The following is a 17,454-nucleotide window of genomic DNA, read 5'->3' as shown; positions in this document are numbered from 1 at the left end:
TTCGGTGCTGCCGAAGCAGTCTCTTGCAGAGGGTTGCACTAGATGGTTTGCCATTGCCTTCACAGCAGAAATTATGGCAGGAATTTGTAATTTGTTCGTGGCGCCAGCGATAACTTGCTTACTCTTCGTGAAGGACATCATCCGAGGAATGGCATACACATTGATGACTCACCCTGCCTAGGGATGATAGTTCATAGTTGGATTGGGATTCACTCCCAGGCTCGACAACTTAGCCACAGCTGTGATAGTAGCAGTTTTATTTTAAATATTAGCTCGTCCACTCGTACAGCAAGAGACAGGGGTTTGTAATCTCTGCTGTGCGTGTGTGTGTGTGGGTGTGTCTGTGCTTCCTGTCTATCTGTCTGTCTGTCTTTGCCATAACGTTTTCTTATCATTGGAGCTTTTGTCATCAAATTTTCAACAAACCTTTATTATGAGAACATGGAGAAGACAATTATAATTGGGTCATAAGGTCAAAGGAATAGTGCTCTCCATTCTGGGCTCTCTCTATTGCTCAATGGAATACTGCTTTCCCCTCTGGGCTGGTGCTCCTGCCTCACACCAAGCTCGGCTTCACGCGGTTGAAACCAAAGCTTTCAGAATCATTGGAATCTCCTGCGATGAAGCTGATTCTGAGGGCTTTTCACTCCCTCACCGCAGGCAGGACGGTGGTCTTTGTCTTCTATAGACTCCTCTCCGGCCTTGCTCCCCCAGCTCTACATGTGCTCTGTCCCCCAAATATTCCTGCAGGATGCACAAAATCTGCCAGCAACCCTCTCATAGTGAAATTGCCAAAATCAAGACTCTCTGCTGACCTTCACTCTTTCATTCCTCTTTTCTCAGTCATGAAATCATCAGTTTTCATCCGATTGACTTGAGATTTGAACATAATTTGCAAATCAGGTCACTGAAGCCTATTGTTTTTGAGTTACGAAGGTCAAGGTTTGAGTTACGAAAGTTACGAAGGTCGCTCCCTTTATTGTGTTTTGTGTGTCCGTTTGTTGTTGTTTTTTTGTGATTGATGTTAGCTTTTACACGAGCCTTGATCTTGTATACACACACACAAAAAAAAAAGGTTGCAACGACTGATTTTGCAAGTATTGGTCGGTGACTGCTTTGTTTCACTGTCTCTGTCTGTCTGACTGTCCAATCGATAACGTTTTTACCATTTGAGCTGCACCATCAAATTTGCAAGAAACCTTTATTATGAGAATATGGGAGAACAATAATTAATGAATATTACTTCTGTTTTTTTCGCAGTTGTTTTGATCAACTTTCGTTCGAGTCCAAACCGGACACGGACGGGCTTTACATTTTGGGATGCTTTCCAGTTTGTTGAAGATAAGGTTTGAATTTGGTAAGCAAACTGATCTGGCAGGATTCGGGGCTGAAATATACATTTATTACCCGGATTTAATTTCGTCTTCCATACTCACGCAGACAAGAAATCAGGAAAACAAACTGACACACCTGCATAATAACTATTTTGTACTTCAACCAGTCAGGAACATACTTATTATACATCTAAAACAGAAAGACAAGAAGAGGAACCCACCCAACAAGAGCAGGAGCAAAAACGTTTTCATGTTGGATCTCCTGCAGCACACATGAGATAGAGCAAAGAGCATGAAAAAAAACATTTCATGTTTAAATACATCAGGTTGCAAAAATATAATAGAATATAATGGGGCAAATATAATGGAAAAGCAATTACATCAAAATCAGAATCCATCACAAATGTCAAATCATCATTTTACATTTTCGTTGAATATATGCCTGAATATCGCTTCAGCTGAGCTGGTCGATCGCTGAATTAACGCCAGGGGGGTTGACTCAGCCTGTCATCCTTCCGAGGTCGGCAAATTGAGTACCAGTTCACTGGTAATTTCCTGTTTGTCATAAAAAAAGGCGACCAACAGGGTTGGCGACAGGAAGGGCATCCGGCCGTAAAACATTGCTTCAAAAAGGGGACCACGGTGCCCGAAAAAGGCCAACCCACGCTTTGCGGGGAAACATGGCCTCTAAAGGTGGTTCTTATATGCCTGAATATATGCCGGAATGTGCCGTTCATCATGTTTCTGAGTTAAGTGTGATGTCGATCAGGAAGAAGAAGAAGCCTTACAAACAACTTTGTACCCTTCCGTAATTGTTTGATTTATTTGTGTTCAAATGTCTGGTGATTGTTTTGTATTTATTTATGCGAATGTGTACTTGTATAGAACTGTCATTAATTTTAAAAGGCTTAGGCACAATAGAGCGATTTATTATAATAATATATATATATATTTTTAATATCCAAAAAAACGAACTTTTTTTATTTCAGATTTTTTGGTTTTTTTGCCTAAAACACTCCCAGACACTCACTGATGAACCTCTGAAAGTTTGATGAAGATCCGTTCAGCCATCTCTGAGAAAAATGGCGACACACAGACACAGACACACATACAAACCAAAGGCTCTCATATATATATATATATATATATATATATATGTATATATATATTGTAACGAATTTGAGAAGTGTAACGGGTTTTGAGGAGTGTAACAATTTTGGAGGAAGTGTAACGAATGTAAAGAGTATGGTTTTGGTATGGTAACACCCTGGTAATGTAAATAATGGTCGCAGCCGTCCTCCTAATTAATTCCATAGAACATACACGCAGGTCACGATATATCTTTTAAATAGTGTATTTCCTTATTCCATGTAGGCTAAGTATGTGTTTTCCACTAGATTGACTTTGCATTGTATCAAACAAAATAAGCGTAGGCCCTATTCAATTTTCCCCAGAACCTCCTTTCCAATTGCCTTCTGCATTTTGGTCGGTTGCCTTCAATCCGCCATTGGCCATGAAACAGGGTCGGAGAAGAAAGGCGTGTCTCCACCTCGTCATGAGAGGGAAGAAGTAAACAGGCCCTAACAGCCAACCAGCACCGCGGTGAGTGACCCGGTAGGCGTGCCCTCGGAGCCGGCGGCTTAATTCCGCCGGAGGTGATAAAAGCAAGTGTAAGGAACTGCTTTAAGGAGAGGCCTTGAGAGATACGCTGGGGGATGACCTGGAAGAGGAGCGCAATCCACCGCAAGCCCTACCTGCCTGCAATATCCCCTGTCGTTGGAGAGACGCGCTGAACGGAGGGAGACGGCTCCACCCCAGGAAGAGGAGCAGGTGTGCCGAGCCAGCGCGTGACGGCCGCGGATACGCGACGGAGGTTTTCCCGCCAAAACCGCGAGGGATTGAAAGCTGCTGCCTCCGACCTTGCCTTCCTCTCAAGCAATCAACCTCGAGCCATTACCTGCCTGCAATATCCCTTGTGTAAGTCTGAACGTCTTGTCCTACTCGTTTGTCTTGGGGATTAAGTAAATGAAATAGAATAAGTTAATGATGCACTGTGTGACTGCTCTTTTCCATCTGTTGCTGTAAATAATATTGGTCGCTCTAAAATATTGCTTGTGCGTGTATAATAAATTTGTTCTTCCTCCAAACTCTATCTTTCTTCTCTCTTCTTCTCTTCCGGTCGCTTTAGAGGTTTCCCCGATTGAATATCTGTAGCGCGATTAGTCAACGTTCGGGTGGAATCGGGTTCTAATTGGGGAGTAACTGTTCGGACGCGGTTAAATACACCACCGCTCGGTAAAATAACATCCAAAAACCGTGTCCGTAACAATTGGTGTCGAGGAGTCGGATTCGGACCCGGGACTAAATTTGTTAGGCCCAAATTTAAAAAAAAAAATTTTTGGTCAAAATTACGAGCTGCCGAAATTGAGTTGTTTTATAAAACCCGAATTTTGAGATCGCGCCATGGACAATCAAGGCGATCGGATGTCGGTGGGGGAGATAGACGGGTTAGGGGTAACCCAGGAACCAGGGGAAATGTATGTGGAAGAAAGGGAGGAGGAGAGTAATGAGGAGGCGGTTGAGGGGGTGTCAGACGCACAAAATGGCGCTCTCGCGCACGTGGTTACAGCGGCACCAAATTTAGCCACGCCCATAGTCGCGGTAGTGGAACCGGAGATGCCAATGGATTTGAACCTTTTTTTTACACAAATGAAGGCCCTTATGGCCCAGAATAGTGAGCAAATGGGGGCAATGAGGGGCGAAATAGAGGGCCAAATGGGGGCAATGAGGGGCGAAATAGAGGGCCAAATGGGGGCAATGAGGGGCCAAATGGGGGCAATGGGGGGCAAAATGGGGGAAATGGGGGAACGGCTAGAAGCTAAATTTGAGGGGTTAGACAACGGGATAAAGGAGGTGAAAAATGGGTTAATGGGGTTAGAAAATAGAATGGAGGACAAATTGCGGGAAGTAGGGGAACAATCAGCCAGGGAAATCAAACGAATGGGGAACCAGATAGAGGAGGTGCAAATCGGGTTAGAAAGTAAACTGGATGCTCAGAGGGATGAATTGGGACAGATGAGGGTGGCATCTACAAAAGAGACGGAGGAGATACGACGAGGTATAAGTGAGGAGGTTTCGGGGCTACGCGAGGAGGTAAAGCGAGGTGAGAAGCGTATGGAGAAAGAGGTGAGAAATAATACGGCAAAGTTACAGGGGGGAATAGAAGATCTGACAAAGGAGGTAGAACAGCTGACAGAGGGACAAACGAAGTTAGTGGAGCAGGTTCAAAAGAACACTGCGGTACTAGGGGGGTTAAAAGCAACACAAAAGGACATTAAAGATGAATTAGTAGCGACGCAGAGGCAATGTCAGATGGTAAGGGAGGAACTGACAATGAGGGTGGACGAGGTGACAGAGATAATGGAGACAAAGGACCGGGAGGTAAGGAGGCACATAGAGACGGTCACGGTAGCCTTAGAGGACGAACTTGAAGAGACGCACCAAGAAATAAAAGAGGTTAGACAAAAACTAGAGGAAGTGGAAGAGGAGGTGAGTGAAATTAAGAAGGGACGGACAGAAACTAAGAGGGAGATAAAGGAGGAAGTGATGGAATATGTGCAAGGTCGGTGCTCAACTCGTAATGTGATGCTCACTAACCAAATAAAGAGTTTGCAGGTGGCAAAGGAGGTGCGGGGACGAGGTGCCAAGGTGAGTGGCAATGTATATGATGTGAGGAAAGCTTCAGTCGGCTTGGGGATTGGATTGGATCCGGGTGTTCGTGAAAGGCCGTTGGTGAAGTGTGCGACAGGTCTGGTGTGCGAAGAACGAGGTGTGTGAGAATGTCCGACCATGGGGTGTGTGAGGAAAAGGTGCGCGCCGACCAGTGAGTGTGCTGAGAGTGAGTCGGTCGTAGCGCGTGTGCGAGGGAGCACAGGGAAGCGCGGTGTGGTGAGTGTTACGGAGGAAGTAACGAAAAAGTGTGCGCGAGAGGATGCGCGAGAAAGGTGTGTAACGGACGGGTGCATGAGGAGTGAGTGTGCTGAGAGTGAGTCGGTCGTAGCGCGTGTGCGAGGGAGCACAGGGAAGCGCGGTGTGGTGAGTGTTACGGAAGAAGTAACGAAAAAGTGTGCGCGGGAGGATGCGCGAGAAAGGTGTGTAACGGACGGGAGCATGGGGGAAGCGCATGCTGTCAAGAGTAAGGGAGAATGTACGCCTGTGGTGAGTGTTACGGAGGGTGTAACGGAAGAGTGTGCGCGAGAGGATGCGCGAGAAAGGTGTGTAACGGACGGGTGCATGAGGAGTGAGTGTGCTGAGAGTGAGTCGGTCGTAGCGCGTGTGCGAGGGAGCACAGGGAAGCGCGGTGTGGTGAGTGTTACGGAAGAAGTAACGAAAAAGTGAGCGCGGGAGGATGCGCGAGAAAGGTGTGTAACGGACGGGTGCATGGGGGAAGCGCATGCTGTCAAGAGTAAGGGAGAATGTACGCCTGTGGTGAGTGTTACGGAGGGTGTAACGGAAGAGTGTGCGCGAGAGGATGCGCGAGAAAGGTGTGTAACGGACAGATGCATGAGGAAAGAGTGTGCCGTCAAGAGTAAGGGTGAGTGCGCTGTCAAGAGTGGAGGTGAGAGTAGTGAGAGTGAAACGGAGCGTGAGTTGGTTATGACAGGTGAGCGAGGATGTACACCTGGAATGGAAGGATGCACACCTGGAATGGTAGAGCGTGTGTGGGAATGCACACTTGAGTTGGTCGTGAGGCACGTGGTTGGGTGTGCGAGTGAAAGCACACCTGTGATGGTCACAGAGGAGGTGACCGAGGAAGGGGCGCGAAGTGGTGTGTTAGTGAGGTGTGCGAGCGACGAATGTGTGCCAAAGTGTTCGGTGGTCAGGTGTGTGACCAAGTCGGTGAGCGGAATGAGTGTACCTGGGTGTGTAAGAGAAGGTACGACGAGGAGGATGGGAACGGCTGCATGTATGAGCACGAAAGGGGTAGCGTATGCTTGTAAACATCCAGGTGAGGCATCGACGGTGACCGGGCTAGAGGTTAGAACGACTTATAGCCGAATCGGGCCCTCGGTGCGCGTCGGGCAGGCCGATAGGAAGGGTCGTCATGGCGACCACTTTTTGTTGAGGCGTGCCGGCAGGTCGAGATCGGGACATTGGATGGCACCACGCCGGGGTGGTGCGTGGGATCTCGGGCCGGGTAAGCCTCCTTCCCTGCACCGAGTGCCGGACGCGTCCAGCCGCTGGCACAAAACGACCCGCATTCATTGCTCGGCTTTACGAAGCCGGGCTTTGGACGGGAATTGGCGCACCGAAAGGCATTAGTGAGTAGACGGGTGATGAGGATAGAGTTTTGGCCCCGAAATTAGAAAAAAAAAGCAAAATTTGATGATTGGCAAAGGATTGGCAGTAATGATTGGCAGATGATGGGTAGGATTGGCAAAATTTTGATTTGTTGAAATTTGACGTGCAAAATTGGTAGTGGGAGATGCCCGCTGTGGTGGGATGGCAACTCTGCCACCCTTCCCATAGGTGGGGCAAATGCGCTATAGCTTATGGGGTGATGGCAGTGAAAACTAGCCCGGGAGGGTTAGGATATATCGTTTGTAGGGATCTAGCGAAGATGACATTAGGTAACGTTAAGGTTAGTTAGTGACTGATACCTGTAGTGGGGACGCAGGTAGATTAGTATGGATGATAATGACGTGGGAGCGCAATAGTTTAAAGGGACGACTGGGAAGCGCGAGTTTCAGAGGGGAGTAGTTAGCTGAGATGATGCCGTGTGTGTGAGGATTGAACAGGTGTGATTGAACAGGTGTGATTGCACAGGTGTGCAACTGAACAGGTGGATGGAGCAGTGTATGAGTGAGTGAAGGCGATTGTGTATTGTGATGACCAAGTGGTCCAGGAAGAAAGGAGGGTGCAGGTGGCACCAGGCGTGATTGCACAGGTGTGCAACAACAGGTATGGAGAATGGTTGTGTGGAATAAATGGTATGGAATAAAAGGGGTATTGGAATGGATGGTCGTGGAGTGGGTATGGTGGAAACGGTGGAGTGGAGTGGATGGTGCGAAGGTGTGAATGGGGGAAGAGTGGACCCCCATCACGGATACCCGGGGCGGGTAGTGTAAGTGTTAGGTAGAGGGTATAGGTAAATTGTGGTTGGATATTGGCATCTGTGGTGCGAGGTGAAAGAATGGTATTTGGATGGGTGCATTAGTGTTGTGGAAATGGCTGGGCGTGTAGCCTGTTAGTGTGTGTAGTTGGTTTGGGCACTCCACCACTGTGAGGATGTCGGCCAGGTGAGGCCGCAGGTGGGCTCTGGGAGCCGGTAGTAGTTGTTGTGGATGGGGCCCGAGGATCCGGAGGACGGACCCGGGTAGCCCAGTGCCAGAGGGCACCAGTGGGGTGACAGATCCAAGAGGGGTCTTCCCCAGTTAGTTAGGTTAGGGTGAGGAGCAGGTAAGCTCGGGTGGCAACTACAGTGGTGGAGGTGTGCAGGTGGGTGGACCTGCTGGGAGAGCTACACGTCACAGCCCAGAAATTGTGCGAGGGCACCGGGAGATGAATCGGGGGAGTGAGACCCCAAATTGAAAAGCACCACAGTTTGGTCAATGGGAATTGGTTTTTAGAACCCATAGTGTAAGCGGGCCAATGGTTTGGCCGGAGAAAGACCCCGGGTAGTGTAAAGTGTGTTAAAATCATTTAGAGGATAGTTAGGATGAAGGATCTCCTCACACCATCTGCACCCACTCACCTGAGGTGACAGGTACTCCACACCATGCCATGTTTTGATTATTTTTTATGATGCAAATGTTTGGATTGTGAGACGCATCATGACGTGGGTGTGACATTGTGCTTTGTAATTCCATCTCTCCCTCCTTATGAGGATTGATGATGAATTGATGATGGCAAATTTTGGATAGTGGGATTGTGGTGACGAATTTGGTGTAAAGGAAATATGGGGAAGACGTGACAGTAGTGACGAATTTGTAAATGGGTAGATTTTGTAAATATGGGGTAAGAGCAAGGGTAGTGTAGGTGACAGAGGGGTGACGTACGGTAGGGACGAGCTTTCTCACTTCGCCCTCCGTACGCATTTCACCTTGCATTGCCTTATTGACGTGTACCCTTGTGACCTTACCCCTCGCTCATTGTCTTTCTTTTGTCTCCCACATGACCTGTGCGCCATTGGGTGCCGAGGGGAGCGTGCGTGAGGTGGCCATTGTGCGCCCGAGATTCCCAGAACCAGCATGCATTGCGTTGATGTACCACTTTATGGACCGCTGTTCTGCGGCCAAGTACCACTTGATGGACCCCAGGTTCTGGGGCAGGGCACCTCTGTTGGAGACCGGCCATAGTGGCCAGGGAATTTTGCTTGCGGACCTCGGTAAGGTGGCACCTATGCCAAACAGGTGGACCACCCTTAGTTGGCCCCTGAGGCCCTAAATAAAAATGGACACGAGTTGTGCTTTTTATTATGTCCAAATAGGCCGCATGAAGCCAGAAGACGTCAGGAAGAACATCGGCCCAGCAGACAAGGAGAAGACCACCACCAGTTGTTTTGTTGTGTTTATTATGAACCATGGTGACTGCGCACCGAGTGGTGCTTTTGGTGCTTTGTGGTGCTTTTGGTGCTTTTGGTGCTTTGTGGTGCTTTTGGGTGCTTTGGTGGTATTGGTACTGGTGCATCGATGCAATGCGTGCTGTCTCCTCCCTCCCAACAGGAATTTCTTTCTCTTGTTCCCTAAAAAGAAAAAAAACACACAGGTCCTGGGTTGCGTTGTAAATAAGAAATCACGTCATTGTAAATAATGCTCCCCACCGTAAATGTATAGTTTCAGAATAATTCCGTAATTCGGTTAGCTGTGGGCTTGAGTCTGTTAGACAGGATGCAATGCAATAGGGGGACATACTTATTTGTGTTTTAAAATTGTCACACTCAGGGTCAGGTTAATTGTAGAGGGAATTACACCTACATGTCACACTCAGTTAAAGTCTAGTAGGCCCGAGAACGGACCTGAAGAAAGGAGGGTGCAGTGTAACGAATTTGAGAAGTGTAACGGGTTTTGAGGAGTGTAACAATTTTGGAGGAAGTGTAACGAATGTAAAGAGTATGGTTTTGGTATGGTAACACCCTGGTAATGTAAATAATGGTCGCAGCCGTCCTCCTAATTAATTCCATAGAACATACACGCAGGTCACGATATATCTTTTAAATAGTGTATTTCCTTATTCCATGTAGGCTAAGTATGTGTTTTCCACTAGATTGACTTTGCATTGTATCAAACAAAATAAGCGTAGGCCCTATTCAATTTTCCCCAGAACCTCCTTTCCAATTGCATTCTGCATTTTGGTCGGTTGCCTTCAATCCGCCATTGGCCATGAAACAGGGTCGGAGAAGAAAGGCGTGTCTCCACCTCGTCATGAGAGGGAAGAAGTAAACAGGCCCTAACAGCCAACCAGCACCGCGGTGAGTGACCCGGTAGGCGTGCCCTCGGAGCCGGCGGCTTAATTCCGCCGGTGGTGATAAAAGCAAGTGTAAGGAACTGCTTTAAGGAGAGGCCTTGAGAGATACGCTGGGGGATGACCTGGAAGAGGAGCGCAATCCACCGCAAGCCCTACCTGCCTGCAATATCCCCTGTCGTTGGAGAGACGCGCTGAACGGAGGGAGACGGCTCCACCCCAGGAAGAGGAGCAGGTGTGCCGAGCCAGCGCGTGACGGCCGCGGATACGCGACGGAGGTTTTCCCGCCAAAACCGCGAGGGATTGAAAGCTGCTGCCTCCGACCTTGCCTTCCTCTCAAGCAATCAACCTCGAGCCATTACCTGCCTGCAATATCCCTTGTGTAAGTCTGAACGTCTTGTCCTACTCGTTTGTCTTGGGGATTAAGTAAATGAAATAGAATAAGTTAATGATGCACTGTGTGACTGCTCTTTTCCATCTGTTGCTGTAAATAATATTGGTCGCTCTAAAATATTGCTTGTGCGTGTATAATAAATTTGTTCTTCCTCCAAACTCTATCTTTCTTCTCTCTTCTTCTCTTCCGGTCGCTTTAGAGGTTTCCCCGATTGAATATCTGTAGCGCGATTAGTCAACGTTCGGGTGGAATCGGGTTCTAATTGGGGAGTAACTGTTCGGACGCGGTTAAATACACCACCGCTCGGTAAAATAACATCCAAAAACCGTGTCCGTAACAATATATATATATATATATATATATATATATATATATATATATATATATATATATATATTCTGTTACGTGGTCCTCCCTGTGACCACCTGGTCTCGGTGACCCCCGGACCTTGAGAGGAACCCCGCCAGAAAGATATATGATGTATACGCTTTCGTGACGCAATCAATACTAAGTAAACCCTCCAGTGGACCAACGAAGGAAACAATCCAAATCAATAAGGAAACCACACCAAGGATCTGGATCAATCAACAATATATTCACCCCTGAGTAGAATAATCAACAACACAATACTTCAACCCTCAATATGCATTCCTACAATACTTCTAAGATGGCCATCTTATATATTCCCACCTTGCCTCCTACTTACGGCACCCTCAATGGTCAATGTCTCTCACAATGTCTCTGGGCCCCTCCCGACCAAGGTGAAGGTCGATTCGCGCCGGCGAATCGCGATCTCAAGTCAATGGCCGAACAAGGTCGACTAGGATGGCGGTGTTCGCGCCGACCCTGCGCCCCAGTAGTTCGATCTCCGCACACGGGCGGTTGATCAGACACCTTCCTGACGTGCTCCAAACGTGCACGTCCCGTAACGGGAACAGCTGCTGCAGTGGACCCCTTCTCGGCAAGCCACCGAGGTCGGAGCCCATGATCGCGGCCTCTGGGCCGTGAACGGCTTGCCAAGCGCACGAGGCCCCAGGCGCCACCCATACGCGTTCTCGTAGACGTTGAGGCGAACGGTGCCGGACGCTTGGTTCCTTCCAGGAACCCACGGCAACCTGACACGTAACAGGTAATTACCCCGCGCAGGTAACTCCTCTCGCCAGACGGGCTTTTTTAACTCAGCGTTCCACAGCAGGTAAATGGCGACTTGGCTCGCGTCGGAGCCGGTCGAAGATCAAGATGGCCGCTTTTTCCTTTCCGGTCTCGTTTTTTACCAGAAGGGCTCCTGACCCTTTAACCACAACAACCTTTAATAGAATATACATTAATAAGAAATGACCTGAATCGTAATCCCCATAAACCCAGAATTCGTAACAATATATATATATATATATATATATATATATATATTGTTACGGACACGACTTAAGATGTTATGGTGGGCCGAGCGGGATGGCCGCCGTATCCGTACAAGTTACCCCGATTGTACCCGGACGTTGACTAAGTCGCGCTATGCTAAATCAATTAAGGAAAAGGACACAACGGCTGGGATAAATGACTACGACACCAAGGGTACAGTTCTCAGAGGTTATTATTACAAGATTGCGGAAGGTTCAGACTACAGGGACAAGAGGGACAGCATAGAAAGGTGGGCACTTAATTCCGGTCTTATAGTAGCCCCGACAGACGACAGATAAACAGGACAAAAACGGACTCACACAGGGATTGATGGCAAGGAAGGGCAGGTAGTTGGTGGCTCAAGGTGCACCTTGGCTCCGGGGCAGAATCCACACGGTCCGGTCCGGTCCAGAGATGCGGGGAGGTATTGCAGCGCTCAGGGGGTGGCGTCTTCTCGTCTCCAGGTTCATTGCAGCGCTCAGGGGGTGGCGTCTTCTCGTCTCCAGGTTCAGGGCGCATCTCACGTCACATCCGGTGAGTCGTCGCGTATATCCGGCGGGGAGTGACACGCCCTCGCTCGTTAGCTCCGCCCCAGATGGAATCGGCCCGCCGCTTTTTATTGGGTGCGGGGGGGGGGGGGGGGGGGTTACCGGGGCTCCGCCCTTGACGAGGAGCTGACAGCCAGCCCCTTCGTGGTAACCCCGTAACCTGGAGGTAACCTGGAGCACATGGGCCATGGCGGCTAACCAAGCCGGAGTGAGGACGCGCACTCCCCGCGCCGCCGCCGCGCCGCCCCCCGCTGTTGTTGTAGTTGTTGTTGTTGGAGCTTCTTCATGGGGAAGAGATGCGGGGAGGTATGGGGAGGTCCTAAACTTCCTAACAGGTGCCATATAATCACATTCTGGTGCAACGAAGTGTCAGAATTAGTGGAAACGAGTCCTTAACTGACATAGACTAAGAATAACTAGCAAGATGTCCTATAGTTGTCTACGTGAGATGCGGTGAACCTGGGCACGACATTTAATGGGGGAAAAAGGGGAAGGTCGGCTCTACGGGGTGTTGTTTACAGACAATGGGACTAAGGAATGGGGTAAGGGAGAGTTGGGGAGTATTGGGGAAATAGGGGCATATTTACAAGCGGATACGGAGGCCAAATTCCATATCCGCAACATTGCACCCTTCTCTACCCTCGGGGCGTCCCGACCCGATAAATTTTTACCTATTTTAGTGTGGCACTCAGATGTAGTTCCCTCTACTATTAACTCTACCCTGAGTGCGACAGTTTTACAGATATTCACAAATGAGTAAATATGTCCCCCTGCGACGTTGCACCCTTCTCCTCACAGAAACACACCCACAGGATAACCGAATTGCGGAAAGAATTCGCAAACTAAACATACAGCCGGTAGGGAGCATTATTTACAAGACACTACTTTTATTTACAAAACTAACCCAGGACCTGTGATTGTTCTTTCTGGGGGGAGACAGTCTGCTCTGCATCAATGCACCATGAAAGCACCCAAAACACACCCATACATCCTCAAGCACCAATCAGTGCAGTCACCACTGTTCATCAATAAAATAAAACCAACAAACCCAAACCCTGCAGGTGTCTCTTGCTCTTCGGCTCCCTCTGCTGGTTATTATTATTATTGTCTTCCAGTTGTTGTCTTTCTCCTTTCATTTTCTTACTGGCGGCCTATTTGAGCATAAAATGAAATGCACCCAACGTGTCCATTTTTATTTAGTTATTTATGGCCCACAGGGCCGACTAGTGTGGTTCACCTGTGGGGCATCGGTGCCCTGTGGCCAAGGTCCGCCAGCAAGATTTCGGGCCCTCATGGCCGGTTCCAGCAGAGGGGCCACGCCCCAACCCATGGGGTCCATAAGTGGTGCTCGGCCACAGGCATGTGGTCCATAATGTGGTGCATCGATGCAGACAGCTGGTTCTGAGAGTGCCGGGCGCACAATGGCCGACTCACGCACGCTCCCCTCGGCGCCCGATGGCGCACAGGTCCTCATGTGGGAGACAAAGGGGGGAACAGACAGATGAGTGAGGGGTAAGGTCACAAGGGTACACATCAACAAGGCAATGCAAGGCGAAATGCGTACGGAGAGCGAAATAAGAAAGCTCGTCCCTACCGTACGTCACCCCCCCTGTCACCTACCCTACCCTTGCCCTTACCCCATATTTACAAAATCTACCCATTTACAAATTCGTCGCTAATGTCTCGTCTCCCCATATTTCTCCAATACCAAATTCGTCTCCACAATCCCTCTACTTCAAAATTTGCCATCACCCAATTCGTCATCAATCCTCATAAGGAGGGAGAGATGGAATTACGCACAATGTCACACCCACGTCATGATGCGTCTCACAATCCAACATTTGCACAGTAAAAAATAATCAAAACATGGCATGGTGTGGAGTACCTGTCACCTCAGGTGAGTGGATGCAGATGGTGCGAGAAGATCCTTCATCCTAACTATCCTCTAAATGATTTTAACACACTTTACACTACCCGGGGTCTTTCCCTGCCAATCCATTGGCAATCTTACTCTATGTGGTTTTAAAAACCAATTCCCATTGACCAAACTGTGGTGCTCCTCAATTTGGGGTCTCACTCCCCCGATTCATCTCCCGGTGCCCTCGCACAATTTCTGGGCTGTGACGTGTAGCTCTCCCAGCAGGTCTACCCACCTGCACACCTCCACCACTGTTGTTGCCTACCGAGCTCACCTGCTCCTCACCCTAACCTAACTAACTGGGGAAGGCCCTCTCGCTCTCTCACCCCCTCAGTGCCCTCTCTGGCACGGGCTGCCCGATCCACACCCGGGATCCTCAGGCACCCACTGACACTAACGGCTCCCAGAGCCCACCTGCGGCCTCACCTGGCCGACATCTAACAGTGGCGGAGTGCCCAACCAACTACACACACTAACAGGCTACACGCCCAGCCATTTCCACAACACTAATGCACCCATCCAAACATCATTCTTCCACTCCGCACCACAGATGCCAATATCCAACCACAATTTACCTATACCCTCTACCTAACACTTACACTGCCCGCCCCGGGTATTCGTGATGGGGGTCCACTCTTCCCCCATTCACACCTTCGCACCACCCACTCCACTCCATCGTTTCCACCATACTCACTCCACGACCATCCATTCCAATACTCCAGATATTCCACACTACCATTTATTCCACACAACCATTTATTCCATTCACCTGTTGGTGCACACCTGTGCACTCACACCTGGTGCCACCTGCACCCTTCTCTCCCCAAAGCGCATTCGCGCTGATCCACAACACTCACTACTCATACACTGCTGCATACACCTGTTCAGTTGCACACCTGTGCAATCACACCTGTTCAATCACACCTGTTCAATCTCACCTGTTCAATCCTCAAACACACGGCATCATCTCATCTAACTACTCCCCTCTAAAACTTGCGCTCCCCAGTCGTCCCTTTAAACTATTGCACTCCCTCGTCATTATCAAACACACTAAACTACCTGCGTCCCCACTACAGGTATCAGTCACTAACTAACCTTAACGTTACCTAATGTCATCTTCTTCTAGATCCCTATCATTATCCAAGCCCTCCCTGGCTCGGTTGTCATAGCCACCCCATAAACTATAGCGCATTTGCCCCACGTCTGTGAGGGATGGTGGATTTGCCATCCCTCCACATCGGGGAGGTCCCTCTATCAATTTTGCACATTCAAATTCCACAAATCAAAAATTTTCCATTTACTGCCAATTCTACCCACTATTATAAATTTCGTATCAAATCACTACTATCATCATCACAGTCCGCTATACCCTAGCCTCGGTGCGTCATGACATCATTAAACTCGGCTTTGTACAGCCGAGCAATGAATTCGGGTGGTTTGGTCACCTGCAGGTTGAATCCGTCCGGCTTTCGGTTCAAGGGAGGTGGTTTGGTTGGGCCGAGGCTCCACGCACCATCTCGGCGCGGCACCTTGCGGTCCCGGGCCCGATGGCTCAATCTCCCCCGGTCGGAACCCCGTCCCCACGAGGGGGCACCGTTCCGCTTCCTCCCACTCGCCCTCGAACCGGACCGGTCGCCTCGCCCGACAAAGCCCGGACTCGACCGTGCGGGGCGGGGCCCAGCCCGAATCGGCAACGACGCTTCGAAGAGAAGCGACGCAGCATCGACCAGCGCCGGGCCTCGCACCCAACAAAGCACCCCTCGCCCCGAGTGCTCGCATCGGCTATCCGTCGTTCTAACCTCTAACCTGGTTACCGTCGATGCTTCACCTGCAGGCTTACAAGCATACGCTACCCCTTTCACCCTCACAAAACCTGGCGTTCCAACGCCGTCCGTACATTCCACCAACGCTCTCCCTGTTACACACCACACCTCTCGCGCACACTCTTGCGCACACTTTGGTCCACACCTCTCCTCCGTTACGTCCTCCGTAACACTCACCATGGGCGTGCACTCTTGCATCCACCCACTAACGCGCTCACATGGGCTCTCCCACACCCGCGCCACCACCAATTCAGGTGTGCTTTCTCGCACACGTTCCACCACCACCTTACTCTCCGTGTCACACTTCGTACACCCCGACGTGCATTCTCGCTCGCACTCGGTTTCACTCCCACACTTTATAACACACCCACTCGCCGACGCACACTTTTTCCTCCCACGCGTGCCATTTCCACTCACACGCGACCCTTCACCAACGCCCGGGTGCCATATCGATCCCAATCGCGCGACCATTCTTTTGTCGCTAAACATCCTCCTGCAAAATCTCCCCGCACAATGCACAACAGCACGACTCACCTGGGGGGTTCTTCTTCCTCCCTGCACCAAAACCTGCAAACTTCCATTCGGGTTAAGCACAGCATCGTGATGTGAGCAGGGACTTTGTACATTTTCCATTTCTCCCTGCAATTCCCGGGCTACCTCCGTCATCTCTTCAATTTTAATTCCCAGCACTGCTTTTTCTTTATTAACCTCGGCGACCGTTGGCTTTAATAAAATTCTCTCTACCTCATCGGTCGCCGGCTTTTCCAAACCCCGTGTCGCGTTTTCTACCCCCGTCATTGTACCCGTGCTTTTCTCAACTTCGTTCAACCGGCGCTTTTCGACCCGCGTTACTTCCTCGTGCACCCCTGGGACCCTTTCGCCCAACTTGCGGTCTCTGTCCCGCTGCTCCCTTTTCTGCCTATCGGCCCTCATTCCTTTCGTTGTTGCTTCAATTTGCTCAGTCTGAGCCCTTATTTGCTCACTCTGAGCATCCATCTTATTACTCCATTTCTCTATTTTGGCTTTCAATTGCTCACTATTCTTGTCCATAAGGGCCTTCATTTGGATCATAAAGAGATTCCAATCCACCACTGCCGCTGCTACGGTCGCGGGTGCGGCAAAATTTGGTGCCGCTACACCCACGTGCGCGAGGACGCCATTTTGCGCGCCTGATACTTCCTCAACCATTTTCCCCACTTCTTCCCTGGGGTCCTGGGTCGATTCTACCCCACTCTCCTCTACCGGACCCCAGCCGACTTGGTCTGCCATAGCGCGACTTTCAAAATTCGGGTTTTTATATTTTGTAAAACAAAATCAAATTTCGCCGTTATAATTTCGCGCGGGAAATGCGCTCCGGATCAATTTTACTTCCCAAATTTGGGCCTAATAAATTTAGTCCCGGGTCCGAATTCCACTCCTCGACACCAATTGTTACAGCAATAACACAATTGGTGTCCAAAATTTGGGCTAAATAAATTTAGTCCCAGGTTCGAATCCCACTCCTGACACCAATTGTTACGGACACGACTTAAGATGTTATGGTGGGCCGAGCGGGATGGCCGCCGTATCCATACAA

The 17,454-nt window shown here is 49.5% G+C and overlaps 1 protein-coding gene across 1 annotated transcript in view; it reads right to left on the bottom strand.

Moving 5' to 3' along the window:
• Positions 1 to 8,978: 8,978 nt before the first annotated feature.
• Positions 8,979 to 17,454, bottom strand: part of LOC137436612 (uncharacterized) — a 105,438-nt gene continuing 96,962 nt past the window's right edge. The window contains exon 3 of the transcript XR_013624942.1: positions 8,979 to 9,078. The gene's annotated coding sequence lies outside the window, so the exon portion shown is untranslated. The remainder of the gene's footprint in view (positions 9,079 to 17,454) is intronic.

Source organism: Myxine glutinosa, chromosome 11, assembly GCF_964187855.1.
Source record: "Myxine glutinosa chromosome 11, kmMyxGlut1.1, whole genome shotgun sequence".
In the NCBI taxonomy this organism is placed as follows: domain Eukaryota; kingdom Metazoa; phylum Chordata; class Myxini; order Myxiniformes; family Myxinidae; genus Myxine; species Myxine glutinosa.
Note: the sequence above shows the minus strand (reverse complement) of the source record. Positions and strands in the feature narration are given on the sequence as shown.